General features: G+C 45.9%; 1 protein-coding gene across 4 annotated transcripts in view; it reads right to left on the bottom strand.

The window, feature by feature from the left end:
- PTGR2 (prostaglandin reductase 2) overlaps positions 1-12,779 on the bottom strand; it is a 34,981-nt gene extending 22,202 nt beyond the window's left edge. Inside the window, exons 1-2 of one of the 4 annotated variants that reach the window (XM_084631964.1) lie at positions 11,950-12,779; positions 2,611-2,649 (exon numbers count right to left, since the gene is read on the bottom strand). The gene's annotated coding sequence lies outside the window, so the exon portion shown is untranslated. Of the gene's footprint in view, positions 1-2,610; positions 2,650-8,269; positions 8,888-8,953; positions 9,649-11,949 lie in introns of those variants that run through there. The other 3 variants (XM_084631963.1, XM_084631966.1, XM_084631965.1) reach the window with 3 other exon arrangements.
- Positions 12,780-14,289: the final 1,510 nt, after the last annotated feature.

Here is a 14,289-nt window from a genome sequence, read left to right as displayed (position 1 = left end):
GGCCCTGCCCCTTCTGGGCGGGCCAGAGCGGCCCCATACCAGTAAGAGCTGGATTTTATTTTCACCCCTGGTCAAGGGTGAGGAAGAATTTTACACCACTAGAACTGTTTTCCTGGGAGGTTTCCCCTTGCATTTCAATGGGGGAATGAAATAGAGGACTGGACATTTGTGTCCAGCACTGACTGAGTCTTTGCTACTGAAAATGCCATGGTGATCGATGTGATATAAACCTAATTAATAAAGAGAAAATTACAATCTCATGGGCTTCCAGGATTAAGAATAAAATAAAAATGTTCCTCTTACTAACATCTAGATTACATACTTCTTGCTCAGCTATGCTCCATAAACATTAACCTCCATTAACATCAAGGACATTAAAAAATAAAACATGATAGCTGATATCTGTCACAATGTTTATTTTGTTGATGAGAACAACTAATCAGATTTAGTGATCATTTTTTCTTTCTGGACTCATCTGTTTAGTTTGGAGTGCTTGTTCAAGACTTTATTCTTGAATGTTAGAAAATACAAAAAGTAAAATAAGCGTGTGTGTGTGTTTTATATATAAATAAATGGGGGGGATTGAGCATAACAAGAATATGCACATCTCCTCTCCTAAATGGGGTAGGAATGAACATATGCAGGTCCCTCTCCCTTTCTCAAAAAGGAAAAAAACCAAATGCATGGCCTCCCATCTATATTTGATATATGCATGGGGTGTAATATTTGTGTTTATTTGCCATTATATTTTCAAATGCTGTTTATGAGAATAAAATTACATGAGATCTGGTTTTCTTCTGATATTTCAGTTCCCAAGTGGTGCAAAACTATGAAACGTGGAATTCTTAAACACCAGCTTAGTGAGCTTGCTGTTATGGGCCCTCCGTAGAGTCTCTCCTCTTCAAGTCTGATCCATCCACTAAAGCCAGTCACCACTGATCCATCCACTAAAGCCAGTTGGCTGCTCTGAAGGTGAAGAAGGAGGTGGCTGATTTGCCACCACAAATGTTACAGATTATTTTAAATGCTTGTATATTGATTTATCAGCCGCTGGTATTATACCCAACTCATATCTATGAATAATTACACTATATATGGTAGCCCACACAGCTCTCCACAACAAAACCAAGTTACCACAGTATGGTTAACAACACATAAAAACTTTGTAACTTTTGTTATGGCTGCAAGTTTACCAAATAATGTTACAGTTAAAATCTAAACATTTAAAAGTACAGAGATTAACATTTAAGAGAAGGTTCATAAATATTCAAATATCCATAGAGTTTCTTAACTAAACATACAGATGTAAACTATGAAGAACAGTAGCCCAGTGGCAAGGGTACTAGCCTAGAACTTGGGAGAGCTCAGTTCAACTCCTACTCTGCCACAGACATGCCTTGATGTGGCCCTCTGCACCATTTAATCCCTAGATAGAATTGGAAAAGGGGTGTCTGCAGACAGAGTAAATGCACAGTTCCCAGGCACCGCAGAATAGTTCACCATCTTACTACTGCATAAACCTTTATGAAGGACTGCAATGGGGATGAACTAAGGAGGAGTCAAGGGATCCACATTTATGCTGATCCAGTGGCCCAAACATCCCATGCAACTGGTATGAAGAACTGTCACTTTCATAGCCCATAGGCTGAAATAGTAGCCATGGGAGTCTCTGCAGCAGCCCCACTCAACAGCTCTGGGTTTTGGGTATAAGGAATGGATTTCACCTCCAAAAATCTCTCCACACTCCACCCACTTAAAGCCTAAATTCCCAGGTTTTATGTAGGTGTAATGGATTTCACCCACAGACATCATGTAGTTATTTTAATATGGGCCTGAGAGAGAAATTACGTTTGTGTGTGCATATTTTTGACAATCTTTGTAATTCTGAAGTCAATACGCAATTGTATTATGAGAATGGAAAGAGTATTAACAGGGGCCAATTAGTAATTCTTAAATATATATGTATTTCTACCCTCCCCAACACCTGCTCTGTATTGTGGCACGCAGTAAGTGCAGACCTCAAAATACTCAGCTCCATCTGGAAATTCCAGTGTGTTAATGAGTGTTGAAGTTATTTAAACATATTCTTACCACCTTAGCACCAACGCATTTTTTAAAATCACTGATTAACAAACAAAAATATTAAAACACAAGAAAACAGCACATTTGCAGGAGTGCACAGGAAGATGAGAGAGAGAGGGGGGGGCATCTAAGGAGCAAAATTTTAGATTACTTATTTGAAGGTCTGAAGTTCTTGGGGGACAGGAATACCGTTAATATCCGAGTTCAGCTTACTGATCTGTGGTTGATAAACTTGTACAGCAATGCCATTTGGAGACCTTCTCTGATATAGTGAGTGGGTGGTGAGAGAGTAAGGGGGAAGATGGTGATTGAATTGTCACTGTATGGCAGCTGTCACAGTAAAAGATAATTATGGAGATAGACATTTATTTCTCAGTACAACTGCACTTATTCCAGGCTGCAAGCCAATAAACCATTACACAAGTTAAAAATGCTGGACACATTAATATCACAATGTAACATGAAGCACCAATATCTTCCAACATTAAAAAGCAATAGAGACTTCATAAGAAAAAAATACGGTCACACCTTTTAGCACCATTGGATTATGGGAGTCTTTTGCAGGGACTGAAAGGAAAAATATTTTGCTTTAAAAAGTGAAAAAAAAGAGTATTTACATTACTGCCTTGAATACATGTGTCATGTCAATATGAATGCCATTTCTAAGGAAAATTGTATTGGTTCAGTTCTTTGGGATAAGATGCTGCACACTTTAACAGATTAGACTTTTCAAATAATAATGGATTGAGTGTATTAATTGAGAATGTTCTTTTATCACATTCAGGGTATAAATTACAGCAAGGTTAAAAAGCCATGACTGAATGCCAGCAGCATTTGAGTCATGCTACAGCAGCATTAGAGAGTGTAACAGCAATATCCCCAGAGGAATCTCAACTATGTTCTCTGTCCTACTTTTACTTTTCCACATCTCTTCCCATTTTTGCAAACAGGCATACAACAACCCTTTTAAAAATGTTACCCGGATTTTAAAGGACTAAAATACATTAGTGAAGATGACCATGTTGTGGGCTTTATTTTGGAAAAAAAAGTCAATGCTTTTTTGTTTTCATTTGTGTATTGGTAACACCATTTATTATTGAGGTTTCCTAACACTTCCCATTATAAGATGGTTCTTTCAGTTGCTTATAATTTTGCCAAAATTTAACCACTAGGGTTGAAATGTTATATGCCAGGTGTCTGTCTCAAGCGGAATTTTTCTGGAAAGTTTCAGCCAAAAAGGTTCAGCTGTTTCTAAGAAAAAGACCGGGGAAGCATGTTTCCCATGTTAAAAAGTTCTGGCAACTCTTTCTTTGTGACTCTGCTAGTGCCTCCTGCTTTGGAGCAGGGGCTTGACATTTGGCAGAGGATGGGTCTTTGTATCATGTATATGCCTTTTGCTGTTCTTGGGAAAATCTACCCAAATTTGGCCAAGTTACCATTTTTCGGAAAAAAAAAAAAACAGCAATGCACATGCTTATTAGAGATGTGCTAGACTTTTACAGCTAAAGTCTCCAAAGATTCTGTCTGCTCTAGGCATGCTTCCTACTGGAGCTGAGCAGAGCATTCCCTGCAATTGCCACTCTGGGCTGCTGCAGGCAGTGCCAGGGCCAGAGTTGGGCACCAGAACTGAGAGTAGGAGCCTGTCTCTTCTGTGCTCTTAAAGCTTCTCCCTGCTGGGCTTAGGCAGCAAGGAGAAGGAGGGTGCCTGATCTGAATGCAGATGGGACAAGAGCCAGACCAAGTTGGGAGGAATAGATTGGGACAAAGAGCCTCAGGGAGATGCACAAGGAACTGCGATTTGGATGGTGTGTTTTGAGGGGGAGACAAGGACTGGCTAGATGAGGAGAATAGAACTGGGATGAGGAGCCAGGGTGGAAAAAAGAATGGGACAGGGACAGGTTCGGGAGGACAGAGCAGAAGGGGTCAAGTTTTGGTGAAATGGGCAGAAGAGTCTGTGTGCACACTACAGCACACATCCCTCCAGAGCCTGGAATGGAATCCAGGATTCCCGAGTCTCATTCCTTTGCTGTCAGCAAATGTCTGTGCCAACCCACTAACAAAGTGTGTGTCTCATCTTCATCTAGTACTGGTGTACGTAGAGGATGACAACCTACTACTGCTATCAGTTATTCAGTTAGCTCAAGTGGCAAATGTCTGTGTGGTGGATCTACGGGTTCCAACCCTGCTGATAAGCCATGCAGGTGTCAATATGATGCTACATGATGGAATTCCTATTTGTTCAGTTTCCTTTTTAAAAACCTAGTAAATTGCCCACAAAACCATATTTAAAAGAATGTTATTAAGGTTGCAAAGGCAAGCACTCAAATGTTAGGAAATGCCAGAATGAAGGTTGCCTGAGACACAGAGATTAAAGTAAAAATTAATTCACTAATTTTGACCGTCAAACTTGAGACAACTAGGACCTGTTTTTTTCCTTCAGAATATTTAACATTATAAACCACTTTATATGTTCAAAGCACAGCTCCAAATCTTCAGTTGCAGCTCAGTGCTCAGCACTTCTTCAGATAAGACCCCAGGGTCTCAAAACACAATAAAAAATTGAGGACACACGATTAGCGACCACCAGTGAAAAGTCTGGTTTAAGTGACTTGCCAAGCAACACTGGAACTCTTTGGCAGAGGCAGGGATAGAATCTAATTCTCAAGGCCAACATTCAAGTGCCTTAACCATGAGACCATCTTTTCTCATCGTGGCATCCCTTGCCTCATTTGCGACACATTTTCCAACCCACTAGTCCACTAGAGACCTCCAATGCATCACCCAAGTAGGCTGAATGCCATTCAGCTAGTCCATCTCTGAACTGTGCCTGAAAACATCTATACTTGTCCATGGTTCATGCTCCATGTCCTTGCTCTTGTGTCCTGCCCCAACACCAAGCGGCAGCAGCTATTGCCACCTACAGAAGGCTGGGAGCCCCAGTGGCCCAGCTTGTATTCTACATTAGTCCCTCAGCCTTCCGGGGAATTCAGCTGGTAGCTCCTCTATGGAGCTGTGAGCACGGGCATGTGGTTGGCGTGCTTCACAGAGTCTCCTGACACTTGCCCCTTTTGCACCGAGAGAGACTCTGGCACACATCTATGTAGAGAGCGTCATGCTGCAGCCCCTCTTCCAGCTCCTCCAGAACCTGCTGAGGTTCTGACTGCATCTCTCCCTACACCTCCTTGTACATGCACACCCCACCCATGGCCCTACAGAGGCACGAGACCTCCATATCAACCTCCTCCTGGCACTGGCAGATGGCCATCAATCAGACCAGGAAGAGGATACTCAAGGAGGTGGGGGAAGGTACTCTGCAACTGTGGGGCTTATTTCCAACCCCTTGTTATGTCATGTCTCTGGGGAGAGTTCTTCTGTAGTGGTCTCTCTCCAGGGTTCTCTGCTCATTGTCCCTTGTTTTGGCCCTATGACCCTCACTCCCATCCCTGTTTTTTCATTCTTTGTCTCTTTTGCTGTCTGGACTCTGTGGTTCATCCCCCTCATTTGAGGGGGTGGGCCTTAAATTTTGGATGGGCCTATGCCCACCCATCCCAGTATCTGCAATACGTCCACATCTTCCAACTTCTGCAACAGCTGAGGCAGGGGATCCTACAGACAACAGTATTCTTCATTCCACAACCCTTATTCATCCCCAGAGCACAATCTGTCCTGGACACTAAATGAGGCAGGGGGAAAACAGTATGTAATCACACAGTTAAATACTGTAATTTGCCACAAGCAGGCTGAACTGAAGTTGTACAAGCAATTTTCATTCTGGCATTTCCTCATTTCTGAGTGCTTGACTTTGCAACCTTAGTGAAGTTCTTTTAACATAGCTTTTTTGTGTGTGTAACAAAATATATATATTGAGAAACACTCACTAAATAATCTCCAAAAATTATGTATTTATTTTACAAATGATAAGCAGAAAATTGTTTGGTGTTTTTTGACTGAAATTAAGGCCTTGTCTATACATTTTAAGCCACAGTCTAATCCTACAAATTCTATCTCACCTGAGTAGCCCTACTGAAGTCAATGGGACAACTTATGTGAATAAGAGTTTGTAGAACTGGGCCACATATTAGTATCTATTCAAAGAACCAGGCTTAAACATAGTTCTTGCTGGAGAGGTGCTAGCACAGGTCTGGAGCATCACCTCCTATGGAAAAATTCAAGAAGGGACACTGAGGAAGGAAATCTCCTTGCATAGGCCCTACAAGCAGGAGGGCGGGGCACTATGTTCCCTCTAAGCTGTGCGGTTGGGTGGCTGCCCAGGAGGGATTCAAGTGCTGCCCAGTTGATTAGCAGAGCGCACACATCCAGCAGTGTGTATTCAGGTGCCCCGGAATCCCACTGCTTTGCAGCCAAGTTGCTCCTGCAGCTGTACCTGAGACCCTCCTGCTGGCTGTGCAGAACAGGAAGAGGGAAAGGGGTGCTGATGTCAGGGTGTCCCCCCTCCCCCTGTACCCCATTTCCATAGAATAGGGGGGAGGGGACAGCCTGGCTCAGGACTCAGAACTTCTGCAGTCTGAACACCTGGTGCTTCCAGCCGGTGAGTGCCTTTCTTAAAGAGACAGCACACGGTCTCTGAGACCTCCCCAGCAGCCAGCTCACACAGTCTGTCTGTCTGTCTCTCACACACACATACACACTCTCTCCCCCCTGCCCATGTACCCCATCTCCGCAGAGCCAGGGAAGGGAGACAGGGCTCAGGACAGAGTGGGAGAGTTTTCAGTGAGTGCCTTAAAGAGACAGTGCATAGCATCTCTCAGAAACTTCTTCAGCGACCAGCACACATACAGTTTCTGTGTCACACTCACCTTCCAACATATACTTGTATTATTGTTGTTGTTATTTCTTGGTACTTCCTGCAATGCACATATATTCTCTGTAACTTTATTCTTTCAAAGTGTATTATTTTAGTGTTTTGAGTGGTTTATGCATTTCATAATTTTTATTTCTCTTACACTTAAATTTAATTCTTTGAGTAGTGAGTTCTAAAATGCCTAACCTGTCCTGTCTGGAGCAATTATCCCTATGGTAACTTTTTAAAAATATATATCTAGTTTTTTTGTTTCTAGAGGTGGCACATATCCGCATATACCTTGTTGCACATAACAAAATTTATTCCGCACATGGATGGAAAAAATTAGAGGGAACATTGGACCGGGGCAGTGCTGCAGAGGTGATGGAGTACTTTCTGCACAGGAGCCTGGAGATCCATGTGCAGAGGGTCCCCTCTTTGAGCACTTGGTTGGGGGAAGGAGGACACTGTGGGCTGGACTAAGGCCCAGATCCATAAAAGTATGTATGCAGCTAAGCCCCAGATTTAGGTGCCTAAAGTACATCTATACAGCCTGTAGCAGCAAGCCTCCAAGCCCAAGACAACAAATTTGATCTCGAGTTACCGTGCTAAATGGAGCTGTGTAGATGTTGTGGCTCGGGCTGGAGCTTGGGATTGAAAGCCTAGGGAAGGGGTGGGCTTTAGAGCAAGAGCTGAAGCCTGAGACACAAATTAAAAGTGCTATCTACACAGCTATTTTTAGCACCATAGCATGGGCACCACGATTCCAAGTCTGTCAACCCAGGCGCAGATGCTCACTGCCACAGACTGCTGCTGCCTGTGTACATTTACCCTCCATTTGGGGTTTAGGCACCTAAATCCCAATTTTGGCTCAAATTGCGATTCACAAAACTCCCACCAAACCAGGTAAGCGCTTAAACTCAGTTGGCACCTCAGTTTTCTAAGTAAAAGTACCCTAGGCACCTCAGCATGTGCACTGCTGCCTCTCTCTAGGAGTTCAGTTACCTATCTCCTACCTAAGCCCCAGGCTGATTCACAACCTTGAGGAAGATAGGCATTCAGCTGCCTAAATTGTTTGCAGGGCCTGATCTGGTAGGGATGCTGTAGCTTGATCTATGGATTATGTATTAAATTATATTGATTACTTAAGAATTCCCAGTTATCACTCCAAGGTTTGACAGTTCTTGTCCCAAGATCAAGCCCAGTATTATTAAAATTACTGTATAACTGGGAACTTCAATATGCACAGTTGCAACACACACACTTTAGGAACCCTTCTGTATTTGTAATAGTTTATTAATACATTTAGCAAAGTCACAAACACGGTAATCAAGCAAGGTAGATAGAGATAATACAGAATGTACATCTGAACATCCATATACTCACACCATCCCTTGCAGAATAACCTGAAATGTTAGCCATTATCTTCCTCATCATCACCAGTGGCCATCATCCTGGCACCTCCCAAGGTCTACATCTCTCTCTCCTCCTGTACACAGGCTGGGATACAACTTGTATGTTACACTGATGCCACTATGCCTAATGTATATTCAGTAGGGGTTTGTCCCCTCTTCCTTATTTGTATTTCCTCACCCTACTAATGTTGGGATGGCCTTCTCCTAAAAGTTAGTATATTAATGATCTCAACTTATTATCATATGTCATTTTATTGCCATGGCACTTTTGTGGTCAGACATCTGCAGATGTTCCTATCCTAAAATATCCAAAAGCTGGTGTTAGCTCATAGTCTCATGTTGTCATGTACAAACTTCCCCCTTAAACACTCTAGTCCCAGTTCCCAAAACTTAGGCGTGACCATTGGGCTATTTATCTGTGCTAAAGTTAATGGGCCTCAAAAGCCTTATGCTAAATGCTGAAGCCAATGTCTTACAAAATACAGACCTGTAGGCTCCTTGCGTTACTGCTCAATAAAATAAATGCTAATGCTAGCTCTCTGGGCTACAATGCTTTGAGGCTACCTACTGGTTCAAGTCCTATTCAAAATCCAGCCAGAGGAGGAGATGGTACCACCTACTTTACAACTTTTACCACAGTGGTTAGAGCACTTGCCTGGGACATGGGAAATCCAGGTTCAATTCCATCCTTTCCGGCAGAGAGGGGGGAGAAAATATTTACTGGGCAATGGGATATTCTCCTGTTGAAGCTGTTTGCACTAGGATGAATAATGAAAGAGAGTGACTGGAGTAAGATGACTGGACCCAGGGTTTCCCACCTCCTAGGTGGGTGCCCTTACGCTGGACTATAGAATCATTTTCACACATACTATTTCTGGCCCAGCAAGAGTTTGAGAATGACTCTGTAGGGAGACCCCTGTTCAATTCCCTTCTCCCCCTCTGGCAGAGAGGGCAGAATTGAACCTGGGGTCTCCATATCCCAGATGATTGTTCTAACCATGTGCTAAAAGTTAGAAGGTGGGCATCTCCTTTCTCCTCCCCCTCCCATTTTGTATGGAGCAAGACAGGCTCCTAAAGCCACCTGACTCTAGGTGGTGGGCTCCTGTTTATGGATCACTAGCAGAGCTAGGTGCCTATCTACAAGAGAGGGGTGGGGCTCACCCCCCCCCGCCCCATGGTTGGCATCTCCCATTGGCTGGCTCAGGCAGCTCTCGGCCTAGGATGCTGGTTTTGTGGACCACATTCTTAAGCACCTATGTCTCCCCATTCATTGTATTACTCCTGGGGGAATTCTGTGCCAATGTGCAATACAGATTTTAGCAGAAATTAATATTTTTTGCCCATAATTTCTTCCACGCCTCCCCCCCAAAATGGGCTGCAGTGCTGGGGCCACTAGCCCAGCTCACACATGGAAGACACTGCCGAGGGGAGGGGGTGGGAGCTAGAGGGTTCCAGGCAGCTGCAATTTCCCACATGCCCTGAGGGGAAAGAGATGGTGGCCTGCAGGAAACTCCACACAAGCCTGGGACTGAACATCAGGCTATTTCCCACTCTGGATCCCTGGGCTCTGAGAGGTAGGGGGACGAGTGTCTGGGCTGAGGGGGCCCTGCAGTTGGGCTCTAGAGGGCAGGGGGTGTGGGTATCTGGGCCAGGTATTTTTTTTTTTTGCCACCTTCCACCTTGCCCCCCCAGCTCTGCACATTGGTTCATTGAGGGGCAAATCCCAACGAGCCTTTGTAGACCCCAGGGGCCAGCCTGCCCACTGGCTTTGGCGGGCTTGGGCCACTGCAGCAGCTTGGCAGGGAGGAGCCGCCTTCCAGAGACACTGGAGAGCCAGAGCATCCAGCTTGCAGCAATGGTGAGCCCCAGCCATGGAGGAGCCGGCGCGGTGCAGCAGCTCTGCAAAGGCGGCAGCGCCACTAGTGGGGAGCAGCCACGCCCCCAGCCCAGGCTGCCTCCCGGCGCCCCCACAAATAGGGTTACCATATTTCAACAATCAAAAAAGAGGACCATCCACTCCTTCCCACTTCCCACCCCCTGACTGCCCCCCTCAGAACCTCCAACCTCCCCCTGCTCCTTGTCCCCAGACTGCCCCCTCCTGGGACCCCTACCCCTAACTGCCCCCCAGAACCTCACCCCCTACCTAAGCCTCCCTGTTCCTTGTCCCGACTGCCCCCTCCTGAGACCCCACACCCTAACTGCCCCCCTAGGACCCTACCCCCTACCTGTCCCCTGACTGCCCCAACCCTCATCTAGTGGTTGCACAGGCCCTGGGCGGGGGTTTGGGTGTATTGGTTGTGGGGGGCATGGCTGGGCTCTGGGGGAGAGGGGGTGTGGGTATCTGGGCCAGGGGACCCCAACAGCCAGGCTCTAGGGGTGAGGAGGTGCAGGTATCGGGGGGAAGCACAGCCAGGCTCTGGGGGGGTGGGGGGAGAAGGGGTTTGGGTGTACTGGTGGGGGGGGCATGGCTGGGCTTTAGGGGGGAGAGACTGTGGGTGTCTGGCCCCCAGCTGAGTTCCAGGGGTGAGAGGCAGAGAAACAGGAACTGGGTTGTTGTAGGGGTTTCTTGAACTCTCTACTCCTGGTGGAAGTGTTTTGTGCATCTGTAAGACATACTTGCTGACAGGTATTTTGAAATAAATTACCAAAATAATTGAAAGTGCCATCATTATGTAGTGTTATTTTGACAAATAAAGTGTGCAGAATTTTTATTTTTTGGCACCAAATTCCCCAAGGAGTAATTGTACGGGCACACAACTCAGCTCTGTGGGTCACAGTGTCATTCTTGTGGTTTGCTAGGTGGCCGGTTTGCTAGGCGGCCTGATGCTCAGTGTTGTAACATCTAAGTCCCTTTGAGGATCCCACCCTCAGTTTGGATTTATACCTGTGTAATACAGACCACATGGGTGAGAGAAAATGATCAGAACAGTCCCTTCTGACTTGAACAGCTTTGATGGTGGCCATGTTTGCGATCAGGCTGGCACCATCTCAGTTTATTCTTGACAAGACTGTAGCTGTTGGCCTCAGTCCTTCAGAGGCCTGGCGGCACAGGGCTGCGCACTGCGGCTCGCACCAGCATTTAGTCAACATAAAGAGAAGCAGTGAATCGGGCCCCTCTACACCCACGGCCCATGACAAACACACAACCCAGCGCTCAGAGGGCACCGAGCCACATCGGGGCCATCTTGGCCTCAGACTGTACTGCGGGTGGGACTCTGACCCCGCCCACGAGCCGGAGTGACGTCGTCACTTTACACCACAACCAGGGCGCTGCCACCTTGTCACGTGCAGCGCAGCCAGGCCCGCCCCTGCACTTTCAGCCCGTCGCCTCTCGACGGTGATTTCCGACTGAAACGCCGCCCCCACGCCAGGCTCCGAGCCCGCTTCACCTGAGCCGGGCTCTGCGGCGCGGCGTCCGGAGTCACGACCGCAGTCTGTGGAACGAAGAATGGTGCGCAGAGCGCCAGCCGCCGACCCCACCTCCTCTCTCCTCCCCGCCCAGGACACGTGCGCGGCTGCGCGCGCTGACCGTTACGGGAACGCGCGGCTGAGGTCGGTTAGGGACCGAAAAGCCCCCTCCGCCTCCTTCCCCAGCGCCCGCGCGCCGTGGTACTCCTCGCGCCCCGGCAGTTTGGGGGTGCCAGTACTCACGAGGTCCGAGTCTCCTGCGCACCCGCCTAGGCGCGCGATCAACAGCCGGCTTATTAAACCAAGGACTGTGTTTGCTCACGCCCCGCACGCATGCGCGTACTTCTTAAAAGAGCCGTGCGGGGCACGGCTGCTTAAAAGGGCGAGGCGGGTGTGCCCCAGTGGGGTTCGTGCGGACGGGTTAAGGCTGAAGTATGGGGAAAGCTCCACCGCCGCTATGGTGGCGAGCGGTCCCGCGTGGGTGTACGGGAGCACTTCGCTTCGCTTCGTCACCAGCGCGCGTGGAAACCCAGCCCCCTTTGGAAACCGGGCCAGCGAATTCTGCCGTAGGCTGGGCAGGGGCGGCGAGAGAGCTGGTTCCCGGTAGCTCTCTGTGTCCGGCGCGCCGGGGGCGCGAACCGGCTCCCAGCAGGGAGGATTTGTGTTCGCCCGACGCTCACGGAAAGTTTTTTGTAGAGAAAGACAGGGGGTGGTGAGTTTGTAACGAAAATGGCAGGGGAAGGCGTATAATTACTGTGCGCAGACATGACTGTGTGCACTGAGCAGGCAGTGAAACACGAGGGACGACCATGTGATTACACTTACCAGCTGTGCACCACGTTCACGGGTGTGCTGTGGGGCAGGAGAATGGCATGCCCATTGACGTGACCTCTGTCACCAGAAGAGCCTGGCCATTCTTGTGTGTTGGCTCACGGCTTGCAATGTGTTATTACTTTTACAAAATCAGTTCCAGAACTGCAAGCACTGGGTGTAACTGCATTAGGTGAGATTTATCATCCAATTACTACAAAAGGAGTGGATGCATCCATTTGAGGAATAGGTATATTAAAAATGGCCATATTATTGTGACATCAAGATCATGCACCAAATGTCAAACCTGATTGCAAAATGTAGGGAAAATTGCATATAATATATCCTACAACTCCTAATAATCTAGGATAAAATTACATCCTACTGCTCACAAATGAGGAAGTTTTATAAAAGTACCATTTTGAGAAGTGCAGTTATGCTATATGCCATCACTTTTCTGTGGTTGAAGTCACTTGTGGTGTGTTGGTATCCCTCATACTCGTCAGGTACATTGCCATGCTATGCACTGTACAAATCCAGATAAAGATTGTGATCCCATTGTGTGTTTGATTGACTGTTCTGGTTAAAAACTGCTGAAAAATTGTGTTTTTGATGCCAAGGGGGCTCAAGCAGCATTGATGCCATATAGGCATTATAACACTGTAATTCAGTGATATGTTTCAGTGGCTCGCTATCTAGGGGAAATGTGGTCTGACCAGGGGTGTGGCCAGTGAGTTCATGCAAAGCACAGACCCATTGGACTATACAACCACTTCAGAGTGAACATTGACCATGCCATTGGCTGTAAGAGCAGCTATAGCCTGACTTCATAGAGCTTGGGATTGATGATTTCTCACCCTCAACCCTCACATAGCTGCAGCCAAAGCTCTTTATTCCAGTTTTGCCTATGACATTAGGATTGAGGCCTAAGTGAACAGTTTATATTTGTGCCACCTTAATGTAGAATAATGTATGTGAACCAAGCATGCTAATTAGTTTAATACAGTGCAAGGAATTTTTTAGGGCTGGAGATGCTGGTATAGTATTAAACTGGTATGTCATGTAAGTAGGAGAGCTATATAAAGTAAATTAATTTTCTCATTGTGTAATAAGAGTATAGCTTCTTATTGCAGGCACAATTACGATTGTTATATCAGAAAACAATGTTACAACTCGTATAAGTAAACAGGAAAAGATTACGAGATCTCTATTAATGGAAAACACTCTATTAATTTGGAGGTGCTATATCTCAATGACTAGTGGTGATAGAAATTAAACTAGGCAAAGGTATATGGTACATGCAAATATTTAAATAATGATCCTGTCACTCAGTGATAAGGACAACTCTTTTGTGGATTTTTTTTTTAATGGAAACACACACAAAGGCATATGATATATACAGTGTAGCTTTCTTCATGTAACCAGGTCAACTATTATATAGTTCACATTATAAAATCTGCATTAGGGTTAACAGGATTTAATTAAATAGTATATTGATTTCAATCCATGAAAGAAATGATTTTTTTCATTTTTCTACCTCACATTTTCAAAGGAGGAAAACAAAATCTAATGCATGTTTAAGAACTAGCAAATTAGAAATCATTTGAGACAGCTTTAAAGAAATCTTTACAAGAGGCACTTTCAGAGTTATACTGTTGGCAGTTCCTAGTTCATCTGAGATCAACACATTAATCTGAGCTCCTTCCAAAGCATACATTCTTATCTTTAATAATAACTGTATTTGTCACTGCTTGGGGAAATACATGGACAATT

Source organism: Lepidochelys olivacea, assembly GCF_965140295.1.
Source record: "Lepidochelys olivacea isolate rLepOli2 genome assembly, chromosome: 6".
Classification (NCBI taxonomy): Eukaryota; Metazoa; Chordata; order Testudines; family Cheloniidae; genus Lepidochelys; species Lepidochelys olivacea.
Note: the sequence above shows the minus strand (reverse complement) of the source record. Positions and strands in the feature narration are given on the sequence as shown.